We start from the raw sequence: 23,192 nt of genomic DNA, 5'->3' as shown, positions 1-23,192 counted from the left end.
TTTAGGCTTCATAGACGCCTGCTTATCGCGACGGACGGTACGAGGTGCGCTGCGCTGCTGTTGGCGTGCAGCAGGAGCGTCTTTGTTGAATGACCGCACGTTCTTGGTTTGCATGGGGATTACTGGCGGCGGCTTTACAATTTCTGGAGTTGTTATGATGTTAACGGGTTTATCTTTCTTCTTAAAACTGTTGAACAAGGAAGTCGCGTAGTCGATCTTTACTTGGTTTTCGTCATCCCCGCGTTTAGCGCACTCGTACTTATCGTTCTCTTGTAACGGCTTATTTTTCTGTTTCTTAGCGGCATCGGTCTCGTCGCCGCCTGGAGCCGCTCGGTCCTTTTGAATAATTTTGAAGCTGGTTTCCGTGACATAAAGAACGAACTTTTCTGAATTTCGGTTCTCCATCTCTTGAAGGAAGGTTGCCAGGCGGCCAAAGAGAACAACCTTCTTTCCGCGCCGCTGCTTGATGGAGACCTTGACGGCCGTCTTGCCTGGCGTCCAGTATTCGCGGAAAACCATGCCGTCCATGTACATCACAGTCTCCAGAGACGTGTACTTCTGGAGACTGGGCTCTTCTTTATGCGGTTTGAAAAAGAATTTGGCTACCTTAGTGAAGCGAGGCCCTCGTGGCCAGCAACAGCAGAAGAAAGATTTCGCGTCGGGATCTCCCATGGATACTTTGACAGTGCGTGGGGGGCCGCGGAGAATGTCGCCATTCTCCACGACACACTCCCCACGCATGTATGTGCTGAAGGAGCGTCTACCATCCATCCTGTCTCCTGTCATCTGACAGACTGAATGTCCCACTAGGGTACACTAGTATTTAGGATACCTGAGGTGCTTGGAAAGTGCTTCACACTGGAGAGTTTGGAGTTGTGAAGAAATGCACACAGTGTTGCCGCCTTGCAGAGCACCGTCTTTAGGGTTCACAGGCAGGGATGCACGTGCACCACGGATAGCGTGTTGGGGCTCGGGAGGTGATCCTGCACTGGCAACTGTGATCGGGCGCGACCAATAGGAAACTTGAGCTGCATTGCAACAGCCAATCACAAACCACCTTTTATTATTATTATTATTATTATTATTATTATTATTATTATTATTATTATTATTATTATTATATAATAATAATAATAATAATAATAATAATAATAATAATAATTATTATTATTATTATTATCCCTCCACCTCCATGACTGTTCATCCAAATTATTCTCTACCCGCAAATACCAAACTTGCGTCACTTAATCTGGACGCGACCCACTAACTCTTGCCTAACGGGAACCTCGCAGCAGGGGAGGGGGAGAGGAAGGGCAGAGGTTATTACAAGGCCTTGGAAACACACAGGGCGGGTCAGGTTAGGTATTATCTGCGCTCACTAAAGTTCACGTGAAGTCAAAGAAGTGTGTGTGTGTGTGTGTGTGTGTGTGTGTGTGTGTGTGTGTGTGTGTGTGTGATTTTTTTTTTTACTATTGTATGGTGTATTTTTAAGCCTCTCTCTCTCTCTCTCTCTCTCTCTCTCTCTCTCTCTCTCTCTCTCTCTCTCTCTCTCTCTCTCTCTCTCTCCCTAGCATTTAACGCAAGCGGATTCTCTTGTGTGAAATGTTGTATGGTTGTATGTTACGAGAATTTATTTACACACACACACACACACACACACACACACACACACAGGAGGCACATATGGCGAGTCAACAACAAATATGCTAAAAAGAACAAAAACAATCATACAAACATTTATATTCGAAAAGGGAAAGCAATACAACTTAAAAAAAACAATACAAAGATAAATGTACAAAGACACACAGAAAACAGCAATGGAGAGACAACAGGTACGTAGGAGGACAAATTTGTATAGATGGGGAGATAAGAGGGGAGGGGAGAGGACAGGAGAGAAGAGGGGAAGAGAGGAAAGGAGAGGAGAGGAGAGGAGAGGAGAGGAGAGGAGAAGAGAGGCTAAGAGAGAAGAGAAGCGAGTTAGGACTGAAGTGAAACGAAGTGAAATAAAATGAGAAGAGGGAGAGAAGAGAAGAAAGGACAAAAAGAGAGAAGATAAAAATTAAACTTGAAGAGAAATGAGGAGACAAGATATAGGAAAAGAAATGGAGATGAAAGCAGCATAGGAGAAATGAGAAGAGAAGAGAGGAGAAATAAGAAAAGAAAATACCAGAGAAAAGGAGAAAAAAAATCTGAAATGACGATACGTGAAAGAAGATAAGAGAAGAGACGAGATGATGAAACAAGCATAGGTAAAAATAGGAGAGATAAAGAAAGAGAAACAGAAGAGAACAAAGGACATTTACTATCAACACACACACACACACACACACACACACACACACACACACACACACACACATACACACACACACACACACACTTCCCCTTAGGCAGACGCAGAAGGGCGCGCGATATCAAGTTGCCTAACCGGAACCTGAAGCTGCTGCTGTTACCGAGCCGCCGCAGGTGTGATAATGACAGGTGTAGTGGTGAGGGACGCGACACTGGCGAATCATTAGGTGGTGGCGCGGAATGTAGCGAGGTAGAGCAGCGGTAACAGTGCTTGAAGTCCAGTAAATGAGACGCCAGTGTGTGTATGTGTGTGTGTGTGTGTGTGTGTGTGTGTGTGTGTGTGTGTGTGTGTGTGTGTGTTTAATGGGCCGTGAATAGTATGCATATTACTATTCGTTCGTGTTGATTTGACTTTGTTAATTTGTAATGTGTGTTTCTTGTGTTTCGTGTGAATTCTAATTTGTTGTCGGTATCTATCTATTTATGTATCTACCTATCTATCTATCTATCTATCTATCTATGAATCTGATAGAAAGCATTCATGTGATGAGCAGAGAGAGAGAGAGAGAGAGAGAGAGAGAGAGAGAGAGAGAGAGAGAGTCTGTTGTCCCACATCTGCCTCTCATTCCAAAGTTATCAGCGTAAAGTTCTTTCATTAGGGTTTATTTTACGCCTCCGTGCTCCTTTTTCCTTCCATACAATGCGGCCGTGAAGAGGAGATAGAGAACATGAAGTGGAGGGAAGTCGATGAAGAAGGAAGAATAGAAAAGTTAGGAGAGGAGATTAGAGGAGAGGATAAGGAGGAGGAGGAAGAGGAGAAAGAGGATAAAGAAGGGAATATGAAGTGGTGTACTAGGAGTGAAGGAGAGAAAAATAAATAAAGAGCGAATAGAAGGTAGATGAAATGATAAAAGGAGGGAAAGGAATGTAATAATGATGAAGTTGATATTGGTGGTTGTGATGGTGATGACGGTAACTTGATAGACACTCGTGGTGGTGGTGTTAATGGTTGTGATGATGTATGTGGTGGTGTATTGCTGTTTGTGGTAGGACTTCAGGTGGTGGTGGTGGTGGTGGTGGTGGTGGTTCTGGTGTTGGTGGATGGTGACTGTTAAGAATAAAGAGACCAGAAATGAAATCCAAATATTTATGAACAATATTGGTACATTAGAGAGAGAGAGAGAGAGAGAGAGAGAGAGAGAGAGAGAGAGAGAGAGAGAGAGCTAAAAGTCGAGGGTAGGGTGCTATAACTGGCTTTCATTTCACTTCAAACACTCATTTACGCAAATGTCCGCCAATTAAAGAGGAGTCTCCCGCCACGACGCGTCCGGTGTTCATGATCACTGAGTAAAAACACCGCGTGGCTGGAAATCTATCACCTGTGCACAGTGAAAACACCACGTGGCTGGAAATCTATCACCTGTGCACAGTAAAAACACCGCGTGGCTGGAAATCTATCACCTGTGCACTGGAAAGACAAAGGTGCGAAAAAAAAGTGCAAGAACCTGAAATGGAAGCAGTTATCGTACTTACAAATTAATGAAACAAAAAAAAAAGATAAAATAAAAGACTATTCAGTTTCAATAAATGGAATATGAAGTTATGAAAAGAAAATAATAAATGATTGTCTAAAATTATTGCGCTACTTCTATAAAAATTAATTAAACAGAAAGGATGAAACAAAAAGACAATTCAGTTTCGGTAATTGGATACGAAGTCATGAAAAGAAAATGGTTAGCGATTGTGTAAACCATTGCTAAGGTAAGTTTACCACACCCCAATACAAATTAATCAAGCTGAGAAGGTAAAACAAAAGACGATTCAGTTTCTGTAAATCACATGTAAAATTCCGAAGAGAAAAAGGAATAAATAATAAAGTAATGATGCCGCTAAGATTGCCCAACTCCAATACAAATTAATCACACAAAAATATAGGAAAAGATTAACTTAAATGTGAAATTCTGAGAAGAAAATTAACAAATGATAGTCTAAAAATATGGCTGCGTCTGCCCTACCACAACACTTTATAATACATTAATACGGTAAGAAATTATACATGGACTTGAAGAGGAACACTTAAAGAAAGATAGATAGGCAAGGCTTGGATAAAGCATCGAATACAACAATACGTATGGCGTCTCCTCGGTCATCCTTTCAAAACTGCAAACACTGATGACAACTGCGCAGTTTCATACACGACAAAAATGTTTTCGAATCATTAATCTCTCCTGCATTGCCTGATGAAGGGAGCTGCGGGAAAAACTGTACTGCAATACTTTTACGCATTTTACAATCGCATCTATTCGGCATTTCAGGAATACAAATATTGGCACAAAGCCTCTGCGGGGGGTACGTGTATGGATTCAAAAATAGATGCAATTGCAAAAATGTTTGTAAATGGTGAAAAGAGCGCGTTTTCTTTCATGAATATACTTATTTCAGATGGAAATATTTTGTAGATACGCTTTTAGTTGAAGGTAAAGTCTGAAACTTACTTCAGTAACTGGCACGACTAAGGGATCAACACGCGCCGCATCACTGACAACAGCAGCAGCTATTCCCTCCTGTGACTCCCGGTGGGCCCCAATCCAGACGTCCTTGGCATTCCAAAAAGTGTCGGCAGAATATATGAACAGACCTCGAGGGCTTGTCCTTGGTCTTTAGTTGTCTCTTACGAATAATGAGCATGATCGAACCCCAGGGAGGAGTGGCACTTATACCTCGTGATTCATGTCCTGCACGCGAGCACGGGTTGGCGGCCTGAGGTATGCAGCATTACGTTATGATTGGTCGCACGGAACAATACCTGAATTGATAAGTTGCCTCTCCGCTAATATCTGTGATTATGCGAGGGCAAGCATTATCGAAGGCTTTATTTCTCTTCCCTAGGTTGTTCTTCAGTGTCTGTCCCGCAACAGCAAGGCACGGCAAGGCACATAGACGGACTGAGTCTCCTGTTCTTTGTCATGTGGCACATATATCGACAACGCCAAGTGGTGCTGAGCGAAGAGTTTTTATCCTAACTCAGCACCGTAGCTTCCCCGTGTGTACAGCCCCGAGACTAACACCTCTAAGAAGCTACGAACTGGACACCAATTGCTGGAAATCCGTCGACAAGTTAACAGGCCAAAGTCTCGTTCGTTATCTAAATTAACCACATAAATCGTTCCACTAACTAGAAACAGCCTTGCACCACCCAACGAATCGAGGAAGAGCTCTCAATCTGTTAGGGCCTGGCGAGGCTCTTCCTGGGTCTGTGAGGTGAATGCAGCCCACTGGCCGCCCGAGTTACGTCCACACTGGAAGAATGGAACAGCAGCTGGTGCCGTCTTTAGTTATTACAGTGATTATACGCCCCGCGGCTACCCGAGTTACGTCCACAGAGGATGCATGGAGCAGCAGCTGGTGGCATATATAGTTATTACAGTGATTACACCCCCTGTGGAAGAATGAAGCCGCAGCTGGAGGTGTCTATAATTGTTCTCTTTAAGGCAGGAATCCTCGCTCCCTTCTGACTGATAGAGGAACGACTGTGCTGAATTCCTTAATGCACCTAAGGAAATTATGGGGATTTCAAGAAAATTTTAAAAAATCATGTTTGCGTGGCGTGTGCACATAAACACACACACACACACACACACGAGCAAGCACAGCAAGCACAGCCCAGCATACACGAACAGTCTCCCGCCGGCGGAACATGCAATCATCACGAGCGGACGGAGAGCAAAACCCCTTCCCTCCCCGCCTCGCCACGCCGTTTTTAAATATCCATCTGAATGTAAATCACACCGGCAGCAGGACGCGCCAATATTCATGGCTACTGCAGTGACGGAGAGGCGTGCACCACCTCACGGAGACTGCGCCGCCACGACAACTGAATAAATAAGCAAATAAATATATACATAGATAATGAGACCTTGAGATTACGTATATAAATGCATAGTTTCCACCTGTTATTATCTTTATCTGTTCTTAGAGACGTAATATGCTCACTCATTTTTTATTCTTTATGATGTTTTTTATTTATTTTTTTTTTAGACAGACACATTTTCTCTCTCTCTCTCTCTCTCTCTCTCTCTCTCTCTCTCTCTCTCTCTCTCTCTCTCTCTCTCTCTCTCTCTCTCTCTCTTGCCCTCCCAATTCAGTGATTTAATTTGAGCCAGGCCAAAATATCTCTCACAACAATTGCTGACAGACAATTTTAGTTGATAGCTCCTGGCGATCTCTGCTTCATACTTCCATAATTTTCTATTACCCAGCAGCCTCCTACCTGCCCTCCTCTCCCAGCTTCTTCTCCTTCTCTCTGTAACTTCATCTCAAGTTTCCTTTTCCTGACCGTTCTATTGCTGCTGTGGTAGACGGTCACTGTTCTTCTCCTAAATCTATTAACAGTGGTGTTCCTCAGGGTTATGTCCTGTCACCAACTCTCTTCTTATTATTCATTAATGATCTTCTAAACCAAACTTCTTGTCCTATCCACTCCTACGCTGATGATACCACCCTGCACTTTTCCACGTCTTTTCATAGACGTCCAACCCTTCAGGAGGTAAACATAGCACGCAGGGAAGCCACAGAACGCCTGACTTCTGATCTTTCTAAAATTTCTGATTGGGGCAGAGCAAACTTGGTATTGTTCAATGCCTCAAAAACTCAATTCCTCCACTCGACACAACCTTCCAGACAACTATCCCCTCTTCTTTAATGACACTCAACTGTCCCCCTCTTCTACACTGAACATCCTCGGTCTGTCCTTTACTTATAATCTGAACTGGAAACTTCACATCTCATCTCTAGCTAAAACAGCTTCTATGAAGTTAGGTGTTCTGAGACGTCTCCGCCAGTTTTTCTCACCCCCCCAGCTGCTAACTCTGTACAAGGGCCTTATCCGTCCATGTATGGAGTATGCTTCACATGCCTGGGGGGGTTCCACTCATACTGCTCTTCTAAACAGGGTGGAATCAAAAGCTTTTCGTCTCATCAACTCCTCTCCTCTAACTGACTGTCTTCAGCCTCTCTCTCACCGCGGCAATGTTGCATATCTAGCTGTCTTCTACCGCTATTTTCATGCTAACTGCTCTTCTGATCTTGCTAACTGCATGCCTCCCCTCCTTCCGCGGCATCGCTGCACAAGACTTTCTTCTTTCTCTCACCCCTATTCTGTCCACCTCTCTAACGCAAGAGTTAACCAGTATTCTCAATCATTCATCCCTTTCTCTGGTAAAATCTGGAACTCCCTGCCTGCTTCTGTATTTCCACCTTCCTATGACTTGAATTCCTTAAAGAGGGAGGTTTCAAGACACTTATCCACCAATTTTTGACCACTGCCTTGACCCTTTTACGGGACTGGCATTTCAGTGGGCATTTTTTTTTATTGATTTTTGTTGCCCTTGGCCAGTATCCTTCTTACATAAAAAAAAAAAAAAAAAACTGGAAGTGATGCGAGTATTGTAGAATCAGTTCACAGAAGTCGCGGTGCCTGTCATTCAAGTAACTGTGCATTCTGTCCTCGTGGAAGTTGTAATATCATCCGTGTCTTGCCTTTATGTTTTCTGTTATTTTTCTTGTTATTTTTCACTTGTTCCTGTCTCAGTTTTTTTTTTTTTTTCTATCTTAGCCACCTCTTGGTTGCAGAGGGTGGAAGTGAAAAAGGTGATGGGGTGTGGAATGCAAGGTGGAATTTGCATTTACGGAGCAGATTTAGGTGAATAGATGGAAAGAAGACTGATGGTGTGGAGTAGAAGTGGAGGTGGGGAGATGAGAGTGAAGGGAAGATGAAGTGAAGTGAAGCGACGATGGGGAGATAGTAGATTGATTGATACAGGAGGAGGAGGTGCAGTGTGGAGTGCATGGCAGGGGTGTAATGGGGAGGAGGCAGACAGCTGGAAGGAGAAGGCAGAGTGTGGGGAGGAGGAGGGTCTGGGAAGAGAAATGTAGGCTGAGCATAGTGGTCGGGTAATGGTAAATACATGCACGAACTGTCCTCGTCTCCCCGAAATTGCCCTAATGACCCACTTACTGCCACACAAGCCGCTGCTCATCTCTTCTTATTTCTTGCCTTTTACGCACGCCAAGGAATGCACACCACGAACATTCCACATGAATTTTACACGCGATAAAATAAGATCTTTGGGTCAGCGTGCTAACTATGGGGGATCCCTGTCAGAGAATATATATATATACCTGATAAATACAAGAATATACTCGTATATACCACGAGCATGCACGAGTTCATATTATGGTCGCATTTTGAAGTGTTTTACGACATATGGAAACCGTACACACAAACACACACACACACACGCACACACACACACACACACACGCACACACACAGAGAAGGACATCAATGCATAATGCAACATATATATTTTTTTCTCCTTTATATATAAATATTTTTGCAATCGTTGTTTTGCATTACATGTATTTCACCGACCTTGAACAAATCACAATGTCGGAGCTGAATTTTTACAATAGACTGCAATCGCTGGTATTATTATTATTATTATTATTATTATTATTATTATTATTATTATCATTATTATTATTATTATTATCATTATTATTATTATCATTATTATTATTATTATTATCATCATCATCATCACCATTACCATTATTTTCGCAAACAAGATACCAGTAACTATGAAGGTCGTTTAAGTTACGTTATGGGCACGGCAACAAAAAAAAAACACACACACACACACACACACACACACACACGTCCAGGTACTATTTCGGTGTATTGGTGTGCTCTGATGTGGCCTAATTAAACCTACGCGGGGAGCCGAATGATCACGTCTCGAAAATGGACACTGCACATCATTACTATCTATTCACGTCAAAGCAAGTCCGTCAAACTCTCAAGATTTGTTCAAAGATTATTCGATACACTGGTGAAGCGCTTCGTTAATCATCACCATTAAAACTACAAGATTCTACAGCAGGAAAATGGGCTTCAGTGCTTAGAGAGGGAGGGATTAGACAGCGCTCGCTACACTGGTACACCGCCTTAGAAGTACTGTGTTACACTGTCGATACATTTGCACAATTCTTGGCTTACATCACGTGCCTATTCTTTGCGTGTCCGATATGAATTAAGATTATCAAAGTTCCTATAGACATGCACATATAAAGAACGTCTGGCCTTATAGAATGATACGGCTGGGTAAGTTCAGAGGGCGGCCACTGGTTTAATGCATCATATATATGTAAATTGCCTATACTGGGAAATTGATGTACAAATGCACCACTACATCATGCCGCCAGTCCCACCACCGACCCCGAGCTGCCAGGATGGTGTTCGTGTGGCGAGGCGAGGCAATTTGTTGAAGGCTACACTGATTAGTTTCTACGCTAAATATCACTTTCATTCACTATACTCTTACTCTCATTTCACTATCCTTTCCATGTTCTTCCCGCTAATTCATTTCAGGCTTCTTCTAGTACGTGCAAGAGGAGGCGTGAAAGTATGTGTGTATCAATAATGCGAGAAAGGAAATTAATTATACGTGTTTATCTATCGTGACTGCATTCCAGAGCTTCAAAGACTCCACTCCAAGTGAATCATCTCATTCACTTCACGCTTCTAGAAACATGAAGCGTCTGTGTATCTATGAATACGAGAAAGAAGTGCAACATTTATCACTATATTCATGATGACTTCATTCCGGAGCTTCAACGATTCGACTTCAAGTGAGTTGGCTTCGCATTCCTCCAAAGCTCTGCAGCTTATGAATTGGGGTGGTGGAGACGTGTGGCATCACCGGTGGCTACTCCTGCAGGATGAAGCGTACACCGAGTCGCTGATATACAGAACAGCCAGCAAAGCTTTCTAACTGAACTGACCTCCAAGCAGTAATCGTTTCATGAATGAAAGGAGTCCATAAATATTATGTAATAAACTTATTACTCACATAGTTGCCACGTGTCTCCACACGCTCTCTCTCTCTCTCTCTCTCTCTCTCTCTCTCTCTCTCTCTCTCTCTCTGAGCAACATGACGTGTCACATATTATAAGATGCGAAAACATATCTTATACTGAGTAAAAACCTTATATAAACATCTACAAAGGGAGAGGAGGAGACGGTGAAAAGAGAGGTTTACGTGAAGGAGTGGGAGAAGGGGAGGGGAGGAGGCGATGGGGAGGAAGACATTGGGGGAGGAGCATAAGATGGAAGCGCGGGAAAATTTATCCTCGACAAAGTGGTATGATTCATTGCCTTCTACATAATATATCGTGTGTACTTCACCAGTAAGGCTTACTGTGGTGCGCGAAGACCGTGTTTGCAGTGTGAGAGAGGATACAAAGGAGGCACAGCTGATATGTAAGCAGCTGATACAGTCATGGTGGGGTGGCGGGGTAGGGAAGGGAATTTCCTGCTACAAGGGCAAGTCTAGTCACTTCATATAAACACTAACCTCCTTTTGTTGCAATGACCACGTGAGGTGTTGGGAGAAGCCAGTGCCAGCCTCAGTACAGAGTTGTGTTCGCTGTGTCAAGGGTTGTGATGTCTTCCTCAGCGCCTCCGCAATGCTCCTAGTGTCCTGAGGCGGCAGCAATCCCATGTTTACTTTTCGTTTGCTCTTCTCTCGTCCAGCAGCTCACACACCTCTTCATCAGAGGCCACACAGTCACCAGACCCACGCACTGCACGCCGCTGCATGCCCTGGCCCATGACGTCAAGTTTGCTGCTGGCGGAGTGATACACCTCCCTGACGGTGAGAAGGTGCCACCTCATCATTAATTTCCTGCATTATTTTAACCTTGTATGTAATTTTTTTTTAAGTCTTGATGGTTTGTGATGAAAGTTAGTGTTGTCATAGTATGATTTATGGTTTTAAAAGTACAATGGATGTACGTATAGTTTAGCAACAGCACCAACGCCTCATCTTAACTATACTACCGCCCTCCGCCCCTCCCTCACTCCCTCCCTCCTCTCGGCTCTGCGTCCGTCCTTGTGTAGTTTTCGTGGCCTTCGTGATGAAGTATAGAAGGTTTTGATAACATTACTCAAGGTTTTAATCATAATAGATCTCAGTACACTTTAAAAATCATTGTCTTTTTATGTATTTTTATGTAGAACTAGCGCTCCCTCCCTCTTTCTGTCCAACCCACTCTCCTTTCGTGTCTTCCACGGTGTCTCCCTTTCGTCCACCTTTCCACCACCACATATCCAGCCATCTCCGCACACCATAACGAATCTGACAACGGTATATCTGTGAGGAAGATTTTCTATTCACAGTAAAATATTTTCTAAAGTCAGAGAATCCGTGAAACTACGCGCATTGCATCCTGAATAGTTTAGTAGATACGTATTTGAGGGAAGTCTTTTTGAAACACATGTAATACTCAAGTGAATGTAGATGGACGAACCTTGAAAAATGTATATATTTGTAAGAAACTCGATATTAAATATTGATATGTTTGACTATTTCAAACTTAAAGAGGACGAACTCTGGTATCACTTAGGTTAGAATGGCGAGTACTCAGCCGCCACCAGCGCCACCTCAGCCTCACTACAACTAAATTCGGGAGTTGGAAGCAATGCGTGTTGCCCGCGTCATCTCCGCCACAGGTGTCTAAAGGGATGCCACTCAATGACCGAGAGGAAGACGTAACGAAATGTAAAGGAGGCGGGTAAACTCTGCAAAAATAATGTTCGCAACTTTTCGTCACGACGCACTGCCGGAGGAGCGTCTCAGAATTAAAAAGTTTAGGTATTAAAGTTCAAAAGTGGTGACGGGCGGTAGTCCCTCACGACTGAGAGAGAGAGAGAGAGAGAGAGAGAGAGAGAGAGAGAGAGTGTGTGTGTGTGTGTGTGTGTCTACCTGCTGTCCACTTTCCTCCTCGTTACATTTCCAGTACAACACATCCAACCCACACCCGCCCGCGAAAAAAAAAAAAAAACTTCAAAATGAGAATCCAATGGCTGTCACGTGTCCTGTCGGCCGGAAGTGCATTACCAGTACACCTTATATAACACTCACTTTCTGCCTGTCCGTCTGTCTGTTAGGCGGAGTTTCTGGTACTCTCTCCCCCTCTCTCTCCCTTCCACTCTATCTCTCTACTAGCTTAACTTGAAGCTCCCCAAACAAGCGAGGCAGCGCTGGGCAAAGGAACACACAGGCTTCCAGCGTTACACAAGGCTGTGACAATAACATCCGCGAGCCTCGTGTGTGTACCTGAGGGAAGGGCGAGACTCTGAGAGGCGAGGGGCGAGGAGGGACTACATGCGGATACAATCGCAAAACATCTATTAAGGATGTGCTGGTGTAGGAGAAGGGAATCTGGTACTGTTGTGTGTACATATAAAGAATGAAGAATGAATAGTGTGTGTGTGTGTGTGTGTGTGTGTGTGTGTGTGTGTGTGTGTGTGGACTATGCTGGAAGGGAAAGGCCTGCCCAGGGCTGTTGTTGTGTGCGCTGCTCCCTGCAGGCGTCCCTTCAATGGCCAAGAGACTGCGGTGACCTTTCCTTGAAGAATAATTGGTGTACAGAAGGAAGTGGACGCTGGAGTGCACGTGACAGGCGGCGGCGCAGGGAAGGCTGCACAAACAGTACATAACACAATCTATTCTTCCACATAAGAGCTGTGTCAAGGTGTACTTACATGGCGTATACAAGTTGGATAATACGTACCAGTAGTGTATTATTATATTAGATTAGATAAGCACCAGTAACAGATCAATACACTTGTTATGAATGCTTCTATTCATATCTACTGTATATATACATATAGTTGCCCAATGTTCCCTCAAAGAGAGAGAGAGAGAGAGAGAGAGAGAGAGAGAGAGAGAGAGAGAGAGAGAGAGAGAGAGAGAGAGAGAGAGAGAGAGAGTTGAATAGGCAAAGGTGTACATTTCAGTTAGAAAGAATGGAATGGAAATACAACCACATTTTTACATCTAGTCACTGGGATAAAGGAATGAATGTAATAACAAGTAAATAAGTAAATAATATTACGCGCTATGCTATTTTGAAAACATTTTTGGTTGAAATATTTGCCTCACCTCCTATGAAGCGGACTCACTTTATTCTCTATTACAGCATTTGCTTGTGACTCATTCCCCTCCAGCAACAGTACAGTAATTCTTCAGAAAGATATGCAAAATACATTGTCACTTAAGTTTTGAAACGAATGTCTCTCATTATCATTTGGTGATATTCTTTTTTTTTTCTAAGGACATTCATCAATATTAACTTTTCTATGATTTTAAAGCTTCTGTTAAATCTCCATAGATTCTAGTGATATACAGTATGATTTCGCTCATGTCGTGAAACTATTTCAATAACCGATCGATATTGACGTAACCTTGCTGCAGGAATATCTAACCAGTAGGGGTTTTAATGACGTAATCGATGCTACATTCTGACGGTAACATAATGCCAGACGACTGCTACGATTTGGGGCGATGTGTTACACTCCATCTGAGCGGCATCGTTTCGGGGCTGGACATTATTCCCTGTCGACAAGTTGTTCCGGAGTTCAAAGCATTTTTTCATGATGGACGCTGTCAGAGGTACCACACGCCACGCACACACCGGCACACACCGTGATATATCACTGTGGCTGAGCTCACTGGTGCAGCACAACACACACACACACACACACACTCACACATGGGGTACATTTACAGCTGAATAGACAGATGATACAAACGCACACAATGTAACTTTGCCTATAGTGTTACTTTTTGTTATCATTGAGGCTGCTACTATCCACTACTACTACTACTACTACTACTACTACTACTACTGCTACTACTGCTTATACTGCTCCGTACGTACTAATACTCCTGCTATTACTTTCACTATTACTGGATTTAGCGGGGGTAGCGCTGCCAGGTCGCCATCTACTTCATTCTATTCACGAAGCGTCGTAAATTCTGGCGACACTTATTGGATTCCTAGGGTTGTCAGGACGCACGGGGTTGTCACTCGTCCGTGGCGGGAAGTGTTCCAATATCGAAAAGATTTGCCTTAAGGGGAAGCGTTACGAAGATGGAGTAACCCCAAGCATCTCAGATTCAGTGCTGTAGGAGGAGGAGGAAGAGGAGGAGGAAGAGGAAGAGGAAGAGTAGGAGGAGGAGAAGAACCATAACAACAACGATAACGAAAAGGAAAGATGACATGCGTAATACAAGACACTCCCAAAACTGTATATAGGATTATAAATATATGAGCAGCCTACATAAGATTGAATACGATTTCTTCCACGTCTTCTGAAGTGTTACCAATATTTTACTATGACTTGAAACTCTTCCCTGCATATCCTCTTTTCAAAGTTGTTGTGGTGTACAGAGGTGTCTGGATATGCGGCGGTGGGAAGGCGTAGGGAAGAGACGGTTGAAGGAAGGAGGGACGAGAGGAGGGAAGGAGAGAGGGAGGGGCGGAGGCAAGTAGTATAGTTACGATGAGGTAGTGATGTTACTAAACTATACGTACATCCACTGTCCTTATAAACCTTTAAAATTATGCTATGATAACACTAAGTTTCATCACAAGCCATCACGGCTTAAAAAAATCACATATAAGGATAAAACAATGCAGGAAATGAATGATGAGGTGGCACCGTCTCACCGTCAGGGAGGTGTGTCTCTCCGCCAGCAGCAAACTTGACGTCACTACTTGGCGCGCGAAGGTCCAATGTGGGACCGTTTGGTTACTGCTTGTAATTTGAAAACACAACCTGTGAGCAGTAGCCAGGGCGTGCAGCGGCGTGCAGTGCGTGGGTATGGTGACTGTGTGGCCTCTGATGTGCAGGTGTGTGAGCTGCTGGACGAGAGAAGAGCAAACGAAAAGTAAACATGGGATTGCTGCCGCCTCAGGACACTAGGAGCATTGCAGAAGCGCTGAGGAAGATAATACAACTCTTGACGCAGCGAACACAACTCTGTACTGAGGCAGGCAGTGGCTTCTCCCAACACCTCACGTGGTCATCACAACAAGGTTAGTCTTACTATGATATTAGTTTTGCCTTTGTAGCGGCGAGCCGTATGTCCACCCAGAGACCAGATCAAAGGTGTCAATGTTACTTTTTTCTTACACGCTGCAAACACACGGTAATCCTGCACTAGGGTAGCCCTTAGTGGTGAAGCAAAAGGCGATCCCTTACCATGAACACAACAGATCGTGACATACTTGTTGTGGAGGATCAATTTCCCCGCTATACACTCCCCCCCCCATCTCCCTCTCCTCCGTCCCTCCCTCGCCTGTCACTCTCCATCCTCCGTCTATCCTCTCTCTCTCTCTCTCTCTCTCTCTCTCTCTCTCTCTCTCTCTCTCTCTCTCTCTCTCTCTCAGCAGCAGAAGCAAACTTATGTCAATAACAATAAGTAATATAATAATGATAATAAAGATAATAATAGTAATAATGATGATAATAATAATAATAATAATAATAATAATAATAATAATAATAATAATAATAATAATAATAATAATAATAACAATAATAATATTAATAATAATAATAATAATAACCTTCCCTCCAAAAACTAATATATATATCCTCCAACATTTCCTCCCGTCTCTGCCTCCACATCTCCCGTCCCTGGACCCACATTCCTTCCCACCGCTGCCCTCAGATCCCATCCCGTCACTGGCACCAAATATCTTCCCGTCCCGCGCCCTGGATCTCCCGTCGCTAGGCAAGATCTCCGATAATTAGCTGGCAGACAGGGCAGCGGGGGATGAGGAGAGCGAGAGGGAGACAGGCGGCACGGTATGTGTGTGTGTGTGTGTGTGTGTGTGTGTGTGTGTGTGTGTGTGTGTGTGTGTGTGTGTGTGTGTGTGTGTGTGTGTGTGTGTTTATCTCTAGTTAGTGTGTGAAGTTCTGTGTGCAACATATTTGACAAGTATATATATATATATATATATATATATATATATATATATATATATATATATATATATATATATATATATATAATGTAAATATGTATATAATTTGTGTGTATATAGTTATCTAATATATTACGTGACTTATCTATCTGTCTGTCTATCCGTGTGTGTTTGTGTGTGTGTGTGTGTGTGTGTGTCGTGGCCTCTCGCTCAGCCATTCCACCTGTCTTTACTTCACTGCAGGATACAGAAATCAAATCGTTATCAGGCAGCACACGAAGTGTTGCGCGGTTTCTATAGTCCACGCCACAACAGCAGCAGCAGCAGCAGCAGCAGCAGCAGCAGCAGCAGTAAGAGTGTTTTATTCATTCATTCACTTCGTTCTGTATTCATTTGTTTTATTTACTTATTTTTGTAGAGTATAGGCGTGTGTTGGGTGGGGGAGCGTTCTCGTAATGGGCCAGCCATGCAAAGCTTTGGTACACGAATTCCTGGAAAAACTAGTAATTGGTTAAATGTTTCGTGCAGGGAAAGGCGAAGTGCTGACACGGAACCCTGAGTGCTTTGACCATGGTTATTTTTTTCACTCTGCCAAAAGTGTGGGGGCATCTTGCGGCAGGAGGAGATAATAGAGGAGGTTGTGAAGGAGTGAGGTGGAGGAGGAGGAGGACGATGAATAAAAAGGTGATGGATAAAGAGGAGAGTCGTAACAAATAAGGGAGAGGGGCACTCGGAGGAAAAACGAGGGAGTAAAAACCAACTAGAGGAAGGTATGAAAGCTACATACCACAACCTCACTCAGCGTTAACCCCACACTAAACACACCACAACACTCCTCACAAAAAATACCCACACACTGACACACACACACACACACACACACATAAATGGGGAACGCCGCAAAAACTTTACTGTCGTGATACTCTTGCCCTCACACACAAACACACACACACAGCAACTAAATAAATAAATACACAGTTAACAAAGGAACAGGTGAACTACACATTTACCTGCGGCACTTGAACTGATTGCTTTGGGCAGGTAATTCTCTCACGGCACATCAGTTAGCATGGAGAGAATAACACCAAGGTTTACCATTAACTTGTCCTCACCCCTCAGCCTGTCTGCTTGTCTGCCTGTCGGTTTCCTGTTCTGCCTGTTTCCTCTAGCCATTCATAGTATCTTATTTCCACCTGCCCCCCTCCCTGCCTATCTGTCGAACTGCTAGTCTTCCTCTTTCCTCCAGCCGTGCATAAACTACCGATGCAGAAAATCAGATCCGTCAGCCTGCCCGTGTCAGCAAGTTAAACAAGTCAGTCCTGAGTCAGTGGCACAAGTTGGCCCACTAAAGTTTTCTTGGAGGCGATTTTCAGATAGTTTCACCTCGATACGTGTGAGTTGGAGGAGCGCTTTGGAACCCTGGTGGTGTGGGTGAGGAGAGGGAGAGAGGGGTGACTGGGAGAGGGAAAAGGGAAGTGGGGATGGGAGATAGAAAGGGAAGGCAGGGAAGGGAAGGGAGAGGAGGGGAGTCTTGCTAACGACTGCGAAAATCCGTGAGCTCGTATTGCAGGTCATGTTGCCAAAACAAAAGTGCGATTGCATGTGTTTTTTTAAATATTTATTGCGGCGTAAATCAATTCCACAAGGGAGAAAAATACGGCATGAAAATACTCCTTCCGGGCAGACGTCGACAGCCATTGCCACGACACTCAACCATTATATTCCCTGAGCGTCAACCACTAAGGCAGCTTCACTCCACCAACGATAAGTACGAGTATCATAAAAGTGTACGCGTGGTTACATTTTCCCCAATCTCACAGTCCTAAACCCGTATTCTCAAAGGCAATACAAGACGAAGGCATAAACATATCACATTCTTCTCCCGCACAGCTCGACTCAGCAACACAAAACAGCCGGCAGAACAATGGTAATAATCAGCTTACGTCCAAACTCCCCCACAGAAAGGAAAGACCAACTTTTAATTACTTTAGCGCATATTCGCTCCCGGAACACCTGCGGCCTTTGAGGTGTCCCCGGAACGCCAGGTGGGAGGGCCAAATTTATCTTTACGGAAAAGTTGAGAACCGCTTTTGCGTCGTCACCGGCACACACCGGCGGCCCCATAGCGAGTCTGGGAAGCAAATGGAGGAGGGTGAGGGAGAAAGAGAGAGGAAGAGCGCAAAAGGGACAAAGAGAGGGACAAGAAGACTATAACGAAAACTGGCAGCACCGCAGGGAAATTAGGACGAACAAAGGGGCATCACAGGTGTCAGGGAGTTATAATTAGAGTTCCGCGGAGACACAGGGAGCCAAAGACGAACAGAAAACGAGACACAGAAACCCAGACAGAAGAAAACGAACAGAAGGTGGAAGGGGTACACGAAATCTCCCCCTAAGACAGTAATTAACAACCTACCATCACACTTATTTTCCGCCATTCATAACTTAGGAGTGTCATAACTTATATATGAAACTCCAGCTGTGTTTTTCCCCTCCGGCACAAAAGTAACGACATTAGAAGAAATCGAAATATATCTAATTAAGGGACAGTCACGGGACGCCTCCGCCACCGCCACGAGGTCTGATAAAATAATGACAATAATGACAGGACATTTTCAAACGAATTTTCCCTTTCGTCCAGGGAAGTTTCCAATCAAGGGTGGAGAGAGAGAGAGAGAGAGAGAGAGAGAGAGAGAGAGAGAGAGAGAGAGAGAGAGAGAGAGAGAGAGAGAGAGAGAGAGAGAGAGAGGAAAAATTAGAAAACTTTTAAAATTCTGAGATATTATTGGAATAACAGACAAATATCTTCCTCTCCCTCCAATCCCACTCTCACCCTCCCTAAAAAAGAAGAAGAAGAAGAAGAAGAAGAAAAGAAAAGAAATGGACATTTTTTTAATCCAGTTTATATATTCCCACCAACGACACTATTTCCAAACAGCCAACCAAACAAACACCGCCTCTGTGACAAACATGAACGGGAAAGACTGGTGTATATATTTTTCCTCAACACACGTCAGTGCTCCGAAAACTTTTATTTTTTTTTTACTGGGAAAGTTTGAAAAAATAACAGACACACGTCCCGATAAGAAAATAGTGCAGCGTGCGATAGGACAAGGGCGAGGACAAGGAAAATGGAGGACGGCGGGCTGAAGGATAAAAGTGCAGGACAAAGAGGGGAGAGTTGCAGGATGAAAGGATGAGAGAGAGAGAGAGAGAGAGAGAGAGAGAGAGAGAGAGAGAGAGAGAGAGAGAGAGAGAGAGAGAGAGAGAGAGAGAGAATTTAGTCTGGAGGTGGAAGCAATAATTTCATTACCACAGAGGCTGGAGAGAAGGTTTTATGAAGGCATTTTTTCTCCCTCCTTTTCACTCGATAATTTCTTGCTTTTTCCTCTTCCATTTTGCATCTCTCTCTCTCTCTCTCTCTCTCTCTCTCTCTCTCTCTCTCTCTCTCTCTCTCTCTCTCTCTCTCTCTCTCTCTCTCTCTCTCTCTCTCTCTCTCTCTCTCTCTCTCTCTGGTCATTTCATAGTGAAGAGGAAAAGATGTACAGTAACATGAAACTTTAACACACACACGCACACACACACACACACACACACACATCATTCATACCGTAATTCCCAAAAATGACCTCTGATTTTCTTCTCAAAACCACCAAAGCGATACCGTTCAAAATCTAAACCTTTCAAGCATCCCTACTTAATTATCTCTAAGAATTAACTCAATATATCTAAGAAGCAACTGAATTTATGTATAGCCACCTTCCCGAGTACAGTTTCCACCCATATCACACATGAAGACTACCCACCAGAACCCAGTAAGCGTCTTTCTCGTCCACCCGATATCCACTGGCCATAGTAATACAGCAAACCAACCTGCAAAATCCCCCTTCCTTCCTTGGACACGCTCTAATTAATCTTCAAGGCGTCGGTGGGGGAGGAAGACGCAAAAGACGAGGTTGGGGTGAGTTTGTTTCCACTGGTGCGTTTCACAGAGGCAGTGTCAGTTGTCCCTCACTTCTGATCTTTCACTGATGTTACTCTGTCCGTGTCAAGAGACGCATAGTAAAGGCAGTCTGTGGAGTGAATTGTTGCCCTCATTTTGTTGTCTTTGTTGTTGCTGTTATGTTGCTGTTTGTAGCGCAATTGTAGGTGTGGAAATGGAAGTGGAAGAGGGGGGAAGTGTGTCTGTGTGGAGGGAGGAGGAGGAGGAGGAGAAGGAGGAGGAGGAGGAAGAGAAGGGGAGGGAGAGAGAGAGAAGTGAAAGAGCGAGAAAGAGGACAAGAACAAGAACAAGGAGAAGGAGAAAAATAAAAAAGAAGGAAGAGAAGGAGGAAAATAAAGAGTAAGAAGAGGAGGAAGAAAAGCAGCAAAAGCAGAACGCAGTATATGACAGCAACGGTGCATGATGTTAGAGACAAAACGATTCACTGATTAAGACCAATCATAACTTATCACGAGAAGCGAATCAGGTGTTCTCGATATAAACAACTACAGGTAATGATGTTCAGGTGTTCTCGATACATACAACTGCACGTGATAACATAAACCCGCCACACTGACAACAATACAAGCTTTCCTCCACTAAACCTCCTTTATAGTTGCTTCTACTGACGGAGGAACAACCCGAGCTGCATTGCCGGCCGGGAGTCAGAGTCACGGGCGGCGGCAAAGCGGTGGCCAGGGTGTGGGAATCGCCTGACGCCAGATAATTATTGGCGGTAATTCTGGTGCTACGACCCGAAAGTTTACGTTTGCAATTATTGGTTGGTGTAATTACGCACCTCCCTCGTGCCGCCCATTCCGCCCAGTAATCTCATCTAACAAGCCTCTGCTCCTCCAGCCTGCACACTACCTGCTCCTCTCCGCCCTGCACAAGCTTCCTACTCTTCTTGTGCCTCTTCTTCACTTCCTTTCACTCCTTCCCCTTCCTCAGCCCTCAAGGATGGCTGCATACTATCTCTTGGTGGAGGAGGAGGAAGAGGAGGGAAAAAAAAAAGGAGGATGAGGAGAACAGACACACACTAAGAGGACACAGACGACGCCAAAGAGATAATTAATACAAAGAATAATACAAGAAGAGAGAAGGGGGGAGGACAGGGAGCAGATCTTAGGTAAGCCTTGATCCTTACCTCATTTCTACCTGAGCGACTTGTAATGGACACGTGGGCTTACCTGTGTGTCAGAAGGATCCTGGAGACGCCCAGGTGTGTGTCTTCTCGACGAGGTCTGAGGAGGGGAGGAGAAAAATGATGAAATTAATGCATCTAGACTCGAGACTTTGAATCCGATGAGGAGACGAGATAAAGAGGAGAAATATAATGATTATATAAGAAAATGAATGTCAGGTATAGGATTAAAAGAATAAAAAAAAGAAGTGGTTGATGAAAGGAGTGAAAAAGTGATGAAATTAATGTATCTAAACATAATATTTGTGAATCTGATGACGATATAAAAGAAAAAAAGGAATAAAATAATGATTACACACACAAAAAAAAAAATCAGGAAAAGGATTAAAAGAAATAAAAAAAAAGAAGTGGGTAACGAAAGCAATAGGAAAGAAGGGACCTGGAAAGGAGGAGGAAAAAGGAGATAACTTTTCCTTTCCTGATAACGTGTTGGTTTTATGTACACGTCACGTCACTCTGAAGGGAAAAAAATAACATTGAAAGAGAGAAAGTATTTCCTGCACCTCGTCTAGAATTCAGTGTGTGTGTGTGTGTGTGTGTGTGTGTGTGTGTGTGTGTGTGTGTGTGTGTGTTTGTGTGCGCGTGTGCAAGCATGTGTTCATTTAGCCCCGTAGACGTTGAAATTACAAGCACTCATGCAGGAAAAGCCGTGGCGTTTAAGACACTTTTCCCTAAATTGACACGAAGCTCGCAGGAAGGAAATATTAAAGTGACTGTCATGCAGGTACGTCTCACATTTTGGCGTCTGGGAAGGAAACATAAAATTTAAAAAAGGAAAAATGAAGAATAAAAACGTACCTATTGTATATATACTACCACCTCCTCCCCCCACCTCTCTCTCTCTCTCTCTCTCTCTCTCTCTCTCTCTCTCTCTCTCTCTCTCTCTCTGTGTGTGTGTGTGTGTGTGTGTGTGTGTGTGTGTGTGTGTGTGTGTGTGTGTGTGTGTGTGTGTGTGTGTGTGTGTGTGTGGGTGGGTATAGAGTCCATTTTTACAAGCGTTTTATACAGACAGAAAGCACGTAATAAACTTTTCACTGTCGACTCAACGTTCCCTTTTCACTGTACTTTCGTCCTTGCCTCGCTCGTTATGCTCCATCCACAGCCCTTGCCTTCACTTCCCTCCTTGACGCTCTAAACCTTCCTCTCACACGTTCAATTTTATCTCTCTCCTCTCCAAAAGAATAATGAAAACACTTTACGAGGATTGCATAACATATACGTGCTTTTTTTTTTTCTCTCTCTCTTGCTACTGTTGCCCTCTCCCTCTCTTTCTCTCTTTCCTTTGTACCCTCTGGCCTCCTCCTCTTCTTCTTTATCCTCCGTGTCCTCCTGCCCCAATAAAGCCGCTTACTTGTGTGACGGGGCACCTCATACAGATAGTGAGTCCCAAAAGTAGACAGTATCATGGTAGCAACTGGTCAAGTCTCATTTCGAATTGGATTTTACGTCGCTTCTGTAATTCGGCCGCGTCTGTGTGGCGCGTTTTCTTCCAACCTGAATGAATGAAGTGGCTCCGCTTGCCTTCGCTTGGCTTGGCGCTCGCTCTCTCTCTCTCTCTCTCTCTCTCTCTCTCTCTCTGTGTGTGTGTGTGTGTGTGTGTGCGCGCGCTAGGCGATCGAATGTGTGGTTAGGTTAGGCTGTTCCTCTCTCCATATTAAGCGATCGAATGAGTGAGTGAGTAATAATTAGGTTAGGGTCGATATTTAGTGAACGGACATTTTTTTTTATGCATAATTACATTTGAGTATTCTTTGTAAGTTTGTCCATTTCTCTCCCTGTCTCTCGGCATCTCTGTCTACCTTATCAAATTCTTCAAATCTCTCTTCTATTCAGAAAATCTCTCTCTCTCTCTCTCTCTCTCTCTCTCTCTCT

The sequence above is a fragment of the Scylla paramamosain genome, unplaced genomic scaffold (genome assembly GCF_035594125.1).
Source record: "Scylla paramamosain isolate STU-SP2022 unplaced genomic scaffold, ASM3559412v1 Contig26, whole genome shotgun sequence".
Lineage (NCBI taxonomy): Eukaryota > Metazoa > Arthropoda > Malacostraca > Decapoda > Portunidae > Scylla > Scylla paramamosain.
Note: the sequence above shows the minus strand (reverse complement) of the source record.